Raw genomic sequence first — 13,939 nt, 5'->3', positions numbered from 1 at the left:
CTTCTTAAGCTGCTTAATTGAACACCTTTATGCCTATGGTCCAGTTGGTGATGCGTGCTATGGCTGACAGTGGCTGAAAAGAGAGGCACGCCATTCTTGCAATGCTTCACAACTTCTGTGATTGCAAAGTATTTGTTTAATTATTAGGACATCTCTCATGGCTGTTGCAAATGTTATTTGCTCACTTTTGCTGTTGATATAGTCCTTTTTTTATTTGGATTCAAGAAAACGTAAATGTTTTTAATTGGAATATCAACAGCATATTAGGATTCAAATGAGTTCGTTTCATTCTGTGAGCAAAGATGTTGTTATTGTTGTTGCTGTTAGAATGTTTTCTTCCAAAAAGTGTTTGGTTGATTTAGCAAACTGAGTGCTCCCATGTATAAAGAAAAGCCCAGATATATGGGACCACATGTTCAACTTTGTATTTCTATAATCAGGTTAATGTCTGGAACATAATTGGCACTCAGTAAATAACACAAGGATGGATGGCAAGATGAGTGGATGGATGGTAATGCAACAGTTATTTCCCCTACGTATATAGCTGATCCAAAACCAATGCTTTCAGGAGGTTTCATTATCTTGATTAAATTAACCAGTTAATCCAGTGAAACCCCCTATTTTACTTGTGTACTTAAAAGTTGAAGTTGACCTTTTAATACTGGTTGATCTAGACAAGTATTTATTTGTGTAGATAAGAGCGTAAAAAGACAGGAACTGGTCATTATGAGTTATGTGGAAATGTTCTTCTATGTCTTTATTCTTAAGGATAACAATAAAAATTTTAAAATAACCCTTCAAACGATTTCATGGTATATTCCATTTCTCCTTTATGAACAGTGAACACACACACAGAAAATTATGTGCTACATAATCTGAAACACAAATGTGGTGTAAGATTCAATCTTATGGTGGTTTAAGATGCTAATCATTAAACACATGTGGAATATAGACTGTGTGCCAGTTACTGTGCCGGGCCTTGGGGACATATATAATAGTTGGGAAAGACGGTTTCTCAACTCACTTTACTTGTGTACAAGTATTATGTTGTATGGTCAGATTATAAAAAGTACAATCAATGAATGAGTAAAAAACAAGCAAATAGAGGAGGCCATAAGCTCTTACTGGGCTATCAAGGAAAACTTCAGAAGTAGGAATATTTTAATTGAGCCTAGAAAGAAGGTGAACATGGGGAAAGAGCATTCCAGCAAGTTCAAAGGTAGACACAAGGTTCTTTTGGGGTTGGTAATATCTAGGGACAGTAAGAATGGAGTCTGTTGGGTGGAGTGTGGAGTGCAGTAGAAGAGTAAGTTGGGTCTGGCTTGTGGAAGACTTTGTAGGGTCTACTAGGAAGTTTGGTTTTTAATCTATGGAACACAAGCAACTATCAAATGTTTGTGAAGTGGCAAAGTGGCATGGTTAGATTTCGTTTATAGATGACGGATTTTAACAGGTAGAACTTATGGCAACAGGAGAGGTATGCAATGATGAAAACTGAACCAGAAGAGCAGGAAGAATCAAAGACAGTGCAGATGTTTTCAGCTTGTGGAATAGCATGGATGCCATGGCTGTGACAAGAAACTGTGAAGGAACCCACCAAAGGCCAGTTTCCTGTTCTGCACATTTCACATAAGGCTTTCACGTCGGAGCTTACTTCTATCTCTATCTTTATGATGAAGATGACAGCTTCAGAGGAAAAAAAAAAAAAAAATATATATATATATATATATATATATATAGCTTTTATTCAATTTCATGTCTACCCTAAAGCTGTTTAGAAAACCTTTTTGGGGACTTCCCTGGTGGTGCAGTGCTTAGGAATCCACCTGCCAGCGCAGGGGACATGGGCTCAAACCCTGGTCCAGGAAGATCCCACATGCCGCAGAGTAACTAAGCCCATGCTCCACAACTACTGAGCCTGCACTCTGGAGCCCGCGTGCCACAACTACTGAGCCCACATGTCACAACTACTGAGGCCCGCGCACCTAGAGCCCGTGCTCCACAGCAGGAGAGGCCGCTGCAGTGGGAAGCCCACACACCGCGGCGAAGAGTGGCCCCCGCTCACCGTAACTAGAGAGAGCTCGCTGCAGCAACGAAGACCCAATGCAGCGAAAAATTTTAAATTAATTAATTAAAAAAAAAAAAAAAACGAAAACCTTTTTGGTATGCTTCTCCCTCTCTAGGTAAAGCACTATTCAAAACTGTAGAAGTGTTAAGGAAAGTTATTAGATCTCTAATAAGTTATCACTTCTTGTACAGTTTTTTTAAAAAGTTTGAAAATATATTTAGTCGAAAATTAATTCTTTGTTTTGGTCCTTTGTTTTTCTTTAGTTTTGCCTCCCTAAATTTTTTGTGAATTTAAATGCCAAGAAATATTATTGTTAATATTTTTGAGATAAGCAACCTGGTGGGTTTATTTTGCTGGCACATAATTTATATTTTCTTTCTCTTTAAGTGAAGTATATTATGAAATTAAAGCAGAATAATTTCAAGATTGCTAAGGAATATATTTAATTCAATTTGACAAAATACACAGTTCAACAAGGTATCATCAATACCGTGGGAAAACCTGAAACAATAACATTATCTAGGAGACTAAGTCAAATTAATTATTGTTTCTTTCTGTTGTATGACATCAATTCGTGAATTAGTTTGTAGAGCCAAATTTTCAAAATAGAAATATTTTTCTTTAGAAAATAAGTATTTGTGTTCTTTCAGAGGAATCTTTTTCCTTAAGATACTGTCCTAACATTGGCATTAGATTGCTTACTGCCCAGTTGAAATACTCAAGAACTTTAAAAAATGATTAACCTTTTAGAAGTAAATACTCTTTCGGATCTCCTGGGTTGGTGAACATGTAGAGACTTGGGGAGAGTTGTGTGCCCGGAAAGGGCATGGTAGCTCCGGGCCCCTTCCTACATACCTTGCCCTATGCAGCTCTTCCATCTGGATGCTCATCTGTATCCTTTATCATATCCTTTAATAAACTGGTAAATGTAAAAAAAGAAGAAAGGAAGGGAGGGAGGGAGGGGGGAAGGGAAGGGAAGAAAGGGAGACACTCTCATTGTTCACCTACTCCATCATCAATCACTGAGCTGAAAGCATTTTCATGGCTATTCTATTGAACTGCTAGTCCAACCCTGGGAGTTTGTATTATCATTCCCATTTTACAGATCTAGAAACTGAGAGTCAGTGCAGTACCCTCTTTGAAAATGGGTTTTGGTTCAAAAAGTTTTCAAAACTGGGTCTTGGTTCAAAATTAGGAGGAGCATTGGACCCAGGCAGACTGACTTAAATCCTAACTCTGTATGTACTTAAACTTTCTGATCATCAATTCTTTGATTTTTAAAAATGAAGAAAGTAATGCCTATTTAAGGAGATAATTAAGAAGGTTAAGTAAACTATTATCTTCTTTTGCAGTGATTTGAGCAAACATTTAATAAGACAAGTGCTGAGTATGGATTCTTTTGCTTTATAAGAGTATATCAACCCTGCCTTCTGACCTGTAGACTTCTTTTTTTTTAAAGAATATATTTATTCCTATCCACAGATTTTTTTAAAAATTAATTTATTTATTTATTCTGCTGCGTTGGGTCTTCGTTGCTGCGTGCGGGCTTTCTCTAGTTGTGGCGAGCAGGGGCTACTCTTGATTGCAGTGCACGGGCTTCTCATTGCGGTGGCTTCTCTTGTTGCGGAGTATGAGCTCCAGGCACGCGGGCTGCAGTAGTTGTGGCTCGCGGGCTCTAGAGCGCATGCTCAGTAGTTGTACCGCACTGGCTTAGTTGCTCCGCGGCATGTGGGATCTTCCCAGACCAGGGCTCAAACCTGTGTCCCCTGAATTGGCAGGCGGATTCTTAACCACTGTGCCACCAGGAAGTCCCTGATCTGTTGACTTTTAAAATCTGCCCATAGTTGGGATCAGAAAATTGTTGTGATGCAGATCTCACAATGTGCGAGATCACATCCACAAATGTTCTACTATGCAAACCCGTTGCCACTTCTGACTGTGAATTCTCCCCTTTTCATTATTAGCTAAAAAAGAAGATCCCATGAAATTCACATCTGTAACAACTTGAATCATTATTTAGGTTACAATTAATTTGTATCATGTGAAGATATAGATGGGTTGAGCAACTAAAAATCTAAATGACAGGAAAATCTAAAGCAAGTTTTATAAATTTTAAAAAGTTAATTTTTTAACAGATAAAAATTAAAGTAACAAGATATTTTATTTGCAGCATGAAATGATTTGATTATTTGGCCCTGAGGTTATTTTACACTGCCTTACCCAATATAATTGTTATTAAAATTTTTAAAGATCTATATTGTGCTGAATTGCCATTTTACTGATCATATCTGATCTTATTTCCTTGCCTAATCATCTGAATATTTAAAGACCTTATGATCAATGAACCATTATCCAACCATGAAAGAAACTTTATTTAAGGCACCCATGTTGTGTTAAATTTTTTTTTTCTCTTTTGTAGGCTAAGATTATCTTCTGCACCTAACCATACATTTTTAGTCAAAAATTTTATGCCCATGTTATGAAGAGAAATGAGATTAGCAAGTGAGTTTTGTATTTCTTGGAATATCATTTCAACAGTTTTTCTTTCTTTCTACTCTTCCCTTCTTCTGTTTCTTCCTCTCCCCCTTCCTTCCTTTCTTTAAAAAAAAAAAAATATATATATATATACATATACAGTGTTTCAATGCCTGCTCTGTAAAAGACATTGTATTAATTTCTAGTCTAAGGAGAATATTAAAGAGGATAAGATGCATTGTCCTTGACCTCAAGGAGTTTCTGTTTTGGTAGAAGAGAAAAAAATTATCAATTGATAGATAAATAGAGGTAGAGAAAGCTAGAGATATTTACAAGTGAGTGTGAGTGTGTGTGTGTGTGTGTGTGTCTATGGTACAAGGGACAGCAGTGTCCTGAGCAACGGTGATTATAACAGATATTTATTATTAAAAAATAAGAGTAAATAATCTTTAAGTGAGGTTAAATGATCCATAATTTTAGAAGACTGAAAATTGAATGGAAATTAAGGAATTGACTAGTGAAGCTCTTATGCTTTTATTTACCATATAATAGTAAGATTTTCTTATGGCGGAAGTATGGTGGCATCCATTTCTTGTGTCCTGTCCCTCAAACCCTAGCTCCTCTTTATTCTGACGAGCATTGGCAGGGCACCATCCCTGTTACTTAGATGTAGGTATCAGTAGAAATCAGATCAATCTTTGACCCCTTCTACCACAAGCTCAGCCCTATTGAGTGACCACTTGATAGCTTTTGACACATATGAAAGAATATAAGAAAACTTAAAGAATAGATGACACTAGCTGGGAATTAACTTGAAATGACTCCTTTTTAAGATTCTCTGTTGGTTTGAAAAGCAATAGTGAGTGAATTCTTGCAAGACAAGTTTGATGTAAATGAGTCGCCTGTTCCCTGTTCCATTATGCTTAACTTCCTCAATAGCTGTTTTATGGACAGATCACCTTTTATTTTTCCTCAAAGAAGCATTCAGTGGAAAAAGGTACTATAAATGATACTTACCCTCAAAGTAAAATATCTGCTAGTTCAGTGCTTTGCTGGGACAATATTTCATATCATAAATCCACCCACATGATAGATACGGTTATTGCTTAGTTATTTCATCAGGCACAGAGTTCATGGTTCCTTGGCTGGCTCTTTAAAAGCTATTGGTAAATGCAGTTGAGTAGAGATCTCGTGAAAACTCATTTCTATTATCAGCAAAAATAATATCTAATAACTAAACACCACGAAGTATAATTAATTATATACCAATGTACTGTTAAGAGCAATATAATATTTACAATATACCATATTGATGCATTTTATTTTCCAAGAATGAAAAAAACCCAGTTGTTTTGCTGCAGGATGTAAAACACACTTTCCTTGGGAATGTCTATGAAAAGATTTCAAATATATTATCTACTCTATGGTTCCTTTTAAAAAATGACACCAAAGTAGAATAACATGAAGACACTATTTTTAAGAGATATGTACAGCCTTTATTCTGTTATTGAGAATTAAGAATGCTTTATGCATGCTAACTTGGAATTTTTAACTTGAGTGTTGTAATAGTATAAAATAATGATTACTAAGGATTGTATGGCTGATCTAGATACAGACAAAATTCTTTACTGAGAAAAAAAAAAGGAGGGTAGCATTTCAACATTATACAAACAGTGTTTTTGGTACTCAGATTTCCTTTTATTTTTAAGGGTTCCAAGACCATAAACACTTTAACTGAGCATCCTAGCATCCCTCTGAGTATTGATCTTATTCATCTAGGCTTCCTATCCATGTGTTATTTATATTTCTGGGGTTCTCAAATTTATTAAGATTTTCTTATCTTTTTCTATGTATCTCCAAAGTACTATTTTCTGTTTACTAAATCTTTCAGACTCCAGGCTCTGGCATCATCTGTCTTTTCCTAAGCACCGACTATTTTGAGCTCAGTACTGTGTTCGCAGTGCTGAGGTCCTGTTGATTTCCCCAAGATGAAAACATTACTGAGTTATGTGCAGAGAGCTGAAGACAAAATGTGGTCCTGAAGTTGCTTGAGATTATTCATGAGGAGAATTTTCCAGCTATCTTTTTGTTCCTGCCTGGAGCCATTGAATGCCTCTTAAATCACTGACAGAAAATTTAGGTCAGTGCATTGCCTGAGGTCATTTAAATTTCAAATCTGCTGCCATTTTCCTGCTTGTAGCTATTGGAAGAGAAGAGCATTTGACCTACAGTTAGTGAGCTGGAGCCAAGAATCTGGCACAGGAAACTTCAACTCAGAGTCTAACTTATTTATGCTCTGCTAAAGTATGTCAGGAAGCTTAATGAGTCTAAATTGGCATTCTATCTTCTGACTCAGGACTGGATTAGGAACTACATACAGTAATAAGGACGGGTCTCTTTGCTAAATTTTGTACCACTTTTTAGAGTTTAGGATTTAGGTGTATATATATATATATTTTTTTAATAAATAAATTTATTTATTTATTTATGGCTGTGTTGGGTTTTCATTGCTGTGCATGGGTTTTCTCTAGTTGCGGTGAGCGGGGTCTACTCTTCGTCACAGTGTGTGGGCTTCTCACTCTCGTGGCTTCTCTTGTTGCGGAGCACGGGCTCTAGGCGCATGGGCTTCATTAGTTGTGGCACGTGGGCTCAGTAGTTGTGGCTCGCGGGCTCTAGAGCTCAGGCTCAGTAGTTGTGGCGCATGGGCTTAGTTGCTCCGCGGCATGTGGGATCTTCCTGGGCCAGGGCTCGAACCCGTGTCCCCTGCATTGGCAGGTGGTTTCTTAACCACTGTGCCACCAGGGAAGCCCCTAGGTATACATATTTTTGTAAGCATAGAAGGTAATATTCTGGCTCCATACAAATGACCTGTGAGCTGGACTTCCCTGGCCCGGGAAGATCCCACATGCCGCGGATCAACTAAGCCCATGCGCCACAACTACTGAGCCTGAGCTCTAGAGCCCATGAGCCACAACTACTGAGCCCGTGTGCCACAACTACTGAAGCCTGCACACCTAAAGCCCATGCTCCGCAACAAGAGAAGCCACCGCAGTGAGAAGCCTGCGCACTGCAACAAAGAGTAGAAGCCCGTGCACAGCAACGAAGACCCAATGCAGCCAAAAATAAATAAATAAATAAATTTATTTTAAAAAAAAAAACAGACCTGTGAGCTAGATCAAAATTCCATGATTAGTTAAAACAAGTCAAGTGGCAAGTACAGAATGCCCAGTGTTTCCAGGCCTACATGATGAGCACAGAACACAGACACAAATACAGTCCCTGGATTCAACCAAAAGTTATAATTGGGTGGATCCTACTCTGTGCATGTTGACAGCCATTATGGCAGTCACTTCCATTATAGCTGGCCCTGAAGATAGAAAAGAAGGATACAATTTTATTTTTGCTTCTTAAGATACGATGAGTTATAGGGACAAGTACATTTAGTATCCAGATTTGGGTTTCTCAGTACTGTTCTCCAGTAAAAGGAACCAGGGCTCATTGGAGAAATGGTTGATTCAGTGCTGGTGCAGAGAGAGTACAAGATGAGCCTGAGATCTCTCCTACCACTAGAAAGTAAGGAAATGCTTTAAAATTGGCAGTGGCAATATGAAAAAACATAGAAGCCAACTTGAAGGAGCTGCCAATGACCAAATCTTGGACAATCTGAGTGACAAAATAAATAAGGAAAATAATGAATTATTACCCATAGCATCAAATAAATACCCATGAGTTCGTACTGATACAAATAAATGATTGAATAAACAATAAATAGGACAAAAGGAACAGCTCTTTCTTACAGTAGAATTCCAATTAATAAATGTAAAAGTAAGGGTGGAAGTAAAAAAATTACAATTTGGCAAACCACAGTAATTGTTGCCGATTAGAATCAGCGATAGATACTAAAATTACTGAGCAAAATTATGTTTAAATAAAGATATTTGTGTAGATCTGTTAGTTGTAGTACCTATTTTATTTATTTTGTTTTGTTCCAAAAATAATTGAAGGTAGCTTTAGTAGGAAGTGCTTATGTATGCATCATGTCATTTATCTTCAAAATTATATTGTTTATTGGGAGGTGTCATTTTTCATGGTTTACCTGAAAATGTATATTTACTTAATCTCAACTATATATTGATACAATAATTCACTACCCCAGTGTTTTTCAAATAGAACTTGAATTGTGTTCTATGTACTCTTTTTTTCCCACTGAAATTAAAAACGTAAATATTAATTCCTCATATGGATTTAATAACGAATTTTAGGGGGAAGCAGTTAATTAGAAACAGTTAATTAGCACCATTAGTGTGCACGTTGAAATTGCTGTCTAACAACAGCATCTAATTTGTCTATTTTTAACTTATCAATTTGGAAACTCAGTTCATTGATCCAGGAGTTATATAATTTATTTTCCAAATATATGTTTCTTTTTTTCAGTTAATTTTTATTACTTATCTTCAATTAAATTGTGGTCAGAAAATATGGTTGATATCATTTTTTCATAATTCATTGAGACTTGATTTGTAGCCTAGAATTTGTCAGTTTTCATAAATTTTGCATGCATGCTTTAAAAGAATGTAAGTATTCTCTAATTTCTGAGCAGTGTTCTATCTATGGCTATTAAAGTTTATTAATCACATTATTTAAAGTTTTATATCCTTATAAATATTTTTCTTACTTGATTCTTTTGGTTTTTGAGGAATAATTTTAAAATCTGTTGTTTAGAGGTAGTTCTGTACATAATTGTTTTGATTTTTGCTTTACGTATTTTAAGGCTATATTATTTGATACAAACGAGTTTAGTATTACTATATCTTATTTATTAATTGTCCCTTTTATCATTATGAAGTCACTGTTCATCCCTTTTATTGCTTTCTTCTTTTCAAGTCCATGTTTTGATATTGACAAATCTATGTATATGATTATTATTTGCTTGGCATATCTTTTACCTTATTTTCAACGATAATGTATCTTTGAACTGTAGGTATATCACTTGAAATATCATATGGTATATTATTAAATTCACTATGACCATCTGTCTTCTAACTGATATGTTTGATCCATTTATACTTACTGTGATTACCAGTGTATTTAGAAGTATTTCTACAGTATTATTTTCAAATTTATATCGGCCCTGCTTTTTCTCTAGTTATGTTCATTTCATACCTATTTTTATTGTTAATATTCTATTATTTCTTTCAACTGTTTCATCCCTTATAACTCTATTACTATTTTTTAAATAATTAACATTAAAAATGTAACATGCATTTTAAAATCAACAAAAGTTCAGCAATCAATATTTCTACCCTACTCCTGAATAATGCTAAACAGTTTAAACTCTGATCATGTCCATCAATTTTTGTTCTATCTTATTTTTTTACCCTCAAGTTAGTGCTATTTTCGTTGTTCTACACCATCAATGTTTGTTTATATTCCCTACATATTAACCTGTTTATTTGTTCACCATTCTATCTTGTACCTCAGAGATTTTTTATAGGATAATTTACCTTCTTCCTGAAGCGGATTTTTAGAAGTTGAATTTGTGGGAGTCTGCTCATGCTATATTGTGCTTTATAATCTACAAATGTATTTATTTTGTTTTTATTCTTAAATAAAGAAGCCAGGTACACAATTCTAAGTCAATTGCCCATTTCATTTAGCACATGAAGATGGCGCTGTCATCCAGCTCTGTAGCTACTGTTAGGATGGCAGTCTAATTGCAGTTATTTTGTAGGTGGTTGTATTAGATTCATAGAGCTGCCAGAGCAAATTATCACAAATTGCGTGGCTTAAAATAACAGAAATATATTCTCTCACAGTCCTGGAGTCTAGAAGTCCAAGGTCGAGGTATTGGCAGGGCCATGTTCCCTCTGAAGTCTCTAGGAGAGGACCTATTCCATGCCTCTCTCCTAGTTTCTGGTGGTTGCCAGCAACCCTTGGCATTCCTTGACTTGTAAACCCATCACTCCAGTCTTTGCCTCCACAGTCTCATGGCCATCTGCCCTTTGTATGTTTCTGTTTCTTTCTCTTCTCATTTATAAGGACATCAGTAAAATTGAATTTAGGGCCTTCCCTACTCTAGTATGATATCATCTTAACGAATTGTGGTGGCAAAGATCCTATTTCCAAAAAAGGGTCACATTCTGAGGTTCCAGGAAGGACATGAGTATTGGGGAGGGTGGGGGGAGGGAATATTTAACCTAGTATACTGTTGTAACTTTTTCCTTGTGGCTACTTTAAAACTGTCTGTTTTTTTGGATTCTCACTAAGATATATATTTTTATGTGTGGATTTCCTTATATTGATCCCATTTGAAAAATTTTTGTTATCCTGTCTTACCAGTTCTGGAAATTCTTAGCCTTTAGCAATTAGAGTAAGTTCTCTCTTTAGTCTCTCAGTGCTCTCTTCTTGGAACACCAGTTTAATGTATTTTAGACCTTCTCACTCTAATCTTACATGTCTCCTAAGTTCTCTCTCATATTTAAACTGCTTTTTAAACCATCCATTCAGTTTATAATTTTAATTATTGTACTTTTTATTTCTAGAATTTTTTGATATTTCTTCAAATCTCTTTGGCAGTTTTTTATATTTTATATTTTTTATATTTTATATTTTCACCAGGCTTTGAGTTACTTCTTTTATTTCTGTAAACATTATAAACATTGTTATTTTAAAATCCATGTCTTATAAGTTCAATAGCTGAAGTCCTTGGTATCTAATTATTATCTGATTTTCTGACTCTCCTTCATGTGAGATCACATTTGGCTGAACTTAATCTGTGAAATCACAATTGACCTGGATTTTACATGCCTTTCTGAACAGAGAATTTATGTTTGTATAACCCAGTCCACTACTTACCTGAGATATCTTGCCTCAAGGTTTTCTGCATCACACAGGTAGTAAACATTAAAACAGCTGACCAATTAGAGGACAGTGCTTAGTTACAGTTTCTTAAGAAGGTTTTCTCTTCTTTCTTAAATTTATGTATTTTATTTTTTATTTTTTTATTTTTTATTTTTGGCTGCATTGGGTCTTCATTGCTTGCAAGTGGGCTTTCTCTAGTTGCGGCGAGTGGGGACTACTCTTCACTGCGGTGCGCGGGCTTCTCATTGCTGTGGCTTCTCGTTGAGGAGCACGGGCTCTAGGAGCACGGGCTTCAATAGTTGCAGCACGTGGACTCAGTAGTTGCAGCACGCGGGCCCTAGAGTGCTTGGGCTTCAGTAGTTGTGGCATGCGGGCTCAGTAATTGTGGCTCATGGGCTCTAGAGTGCAGGCTCAGTAGTTGTGGCACACGGGCTTAGTTGCTCTGCGGCATGTGAGATCTTCCGAGCCCAGGGCTCGAACCCATGTCCCCTGCATTGGCAGGCGGATTCTCAACCACTGTGCCACCAGGGAAGCCCTCTCTTCTTTCTTTATTCCATATCCTGAGTCAATACCTAATCAGTCAATTACTTTGTTGACCCCCTTCGCAGGCTGGTGGATTATTCTACCTCATCTTTACACTGAGGTATAACCTTATTAGTAGGTACAGGATTTATGCAAGAATCTCATTTGCACCTTCCACGTAGCACAGACCCAAGGCTTTGTCTCTCATCACCATGGTGCCATTGAAACCCAAGACTTGTATTGGTTCTTGTATTACAGAAAACACCCAGAGCAACCCAAGACCATTTCATGTTTACCACTCTGTATTCATTCCTTTGTTTAATAAACATGTGTTGAGAACTTGCCTGATGCCAGGCCCTAAACAAGAGTCTGTACTCCACCTAGCTCACATCTTGTTGGTATTACCCTTGCTCACATTTGTTGGAATATCAACAAATTAAAAACTAAATATGAAAGGTGGTAAAATGTGCTATTAAAATAAATAAATAAAGCAAAGTGAAGAAGATAATAATAATATTTTATAAAGAGTGGTCAGAAAAGGCCAGTATCATAAGATGACCTTTGGTCATCAGTCAGTGAAAATGAGGGAATTCTTAGGTGGATATCTGGGTGAATGGATACTAGTGCTAATTCCTGAGATGGGAGCTATTTAAAGAACAAAGAGGAAATTGGTTGGCGATGAAGTCAGAAAGATGGGTATGGTGGTTGTGCTGCTGAGATGTTTCAGGAAGGGCAAGATTGTGAAGGATTACCACTATTAAGTCTTTTTATTTTACACTGAATGATATTGGAAGCTACTGGTGTGTTTAAATCTAAGGAATAATGTGATATGACTTACAGTTCTGTTTTTGACCTCTTTTGATTTCTTTTCTCATCTTGTGATCTCACTGTTTTTGAAGGATTTAAAAAAAAAATGCATGTGTGGATGTAGGGTTTTCCAGTATATATGGTCCATTAGCAGTAGAAATACACATATATTTAACCAATCGCAAATCACTTTCATCTGTATTATCATGATCAAAATTTGAAAATAGATGTTTTTAACACTACCAATTGATTTTTAATATGTTTTGGGCCATAAGCAACTAGTTATAGTATCCCTATAGTATGCTGATTTTTATAACTTGGACTCTGCTGTTGACCTTTTGGTGCTTTAAACATTGACTAGAATATAGACGTATATCAGAGAATGCCAGGAGATTATGTTGTTTTCTTTTTTAATTCAACTTGTAATGTCATTCGTTCCCTTAAATAATGCAATACTAGAATTTAAATAGCCTTTCTTAAAAGTGAGCTGGAAGTTTTTGACAGATGTTTGGCATCTGATTGAGGGTCCATCAGGATGTATAAGTCAGTATACCTACCTCTTTTAAATTTGAAGATTTGATGGTACCTTCTGAGAAACTTGGCAGTTTCTCCTGCCTTTAATTCCACTGCCTGATGGATGACAAACAGTATTTTGAATAAGGAATAAGTTTACATCTCAACACTTCTAAGCTGTGTAATCTTCTTGGAGACATTTTAAAAGATGATTAGGATCCGAATGTATGTTGAAATTTAACTAAATGTACTACTACCAATATAAGTAATTAAATTGAAGAGACAATGTGGATCAACCAGCTACATTCTAGCTTAGCTAAAATCTGATTAACAGGTTGGGCAATAGTAATTCTGTCAAAACTGGCTTCTCTACTTGGAGGCTGGCAAGTTTCTTTTGCATATTGATCCTAAGATATATCCTAGGATATAAATGGTAATATGTGAATTTAAAAGGTGACAGGGAGATCTTAGGCTTGAAGAAGCAGGATATTTAATCCAGAGTTGACACTAGTTTATTTCAGTTTTTGTATGAGTGAAACAAATGTTTCAGTGTCTTAAAATGAAGAGACTAGTATATTTCTGCTTTATGAGAGGAAGACAGAGTAATTTTCAGTGAGGAAAAGTTTTTACAAGAAATTCTTCAGGTCACTTTATAGCTGTAAGCCTTCAGACATAGTTGGGACATCAATCTTA

The 13,939-nt window shown here is 36.1% G+C and overlaps 1 protein-coding gene across 2 annotated transcripts in view; it reads left to right on the top strand.

Annotated features, from left to right (window-relative positions):
• Positions 1-13,939, top strand: part of PRKG1 (protein kinase cGMP-dependent 1) — a 1,237,939-nt gene that overhangs the window by 666,390 nt on the left and 557,610 nt on the right. The gene's annotated exons all lie outside the window — the stretch shown is intronic.

This window comes from Balaenoptera borealis, assembly GCF_965194805.1.
Source record: "Balaenoptera borealis genome assembly, chromosome: 10".
NCBI lineage: Eukaryota > Metazoa > Chordata > Mammalia > Artiodactyla > Balaenopteridae > Balaenoptera > Balaenoptera borealis.
This window is presented reverse-complemented; position numbering and strand designations above follow the sequence as displayed.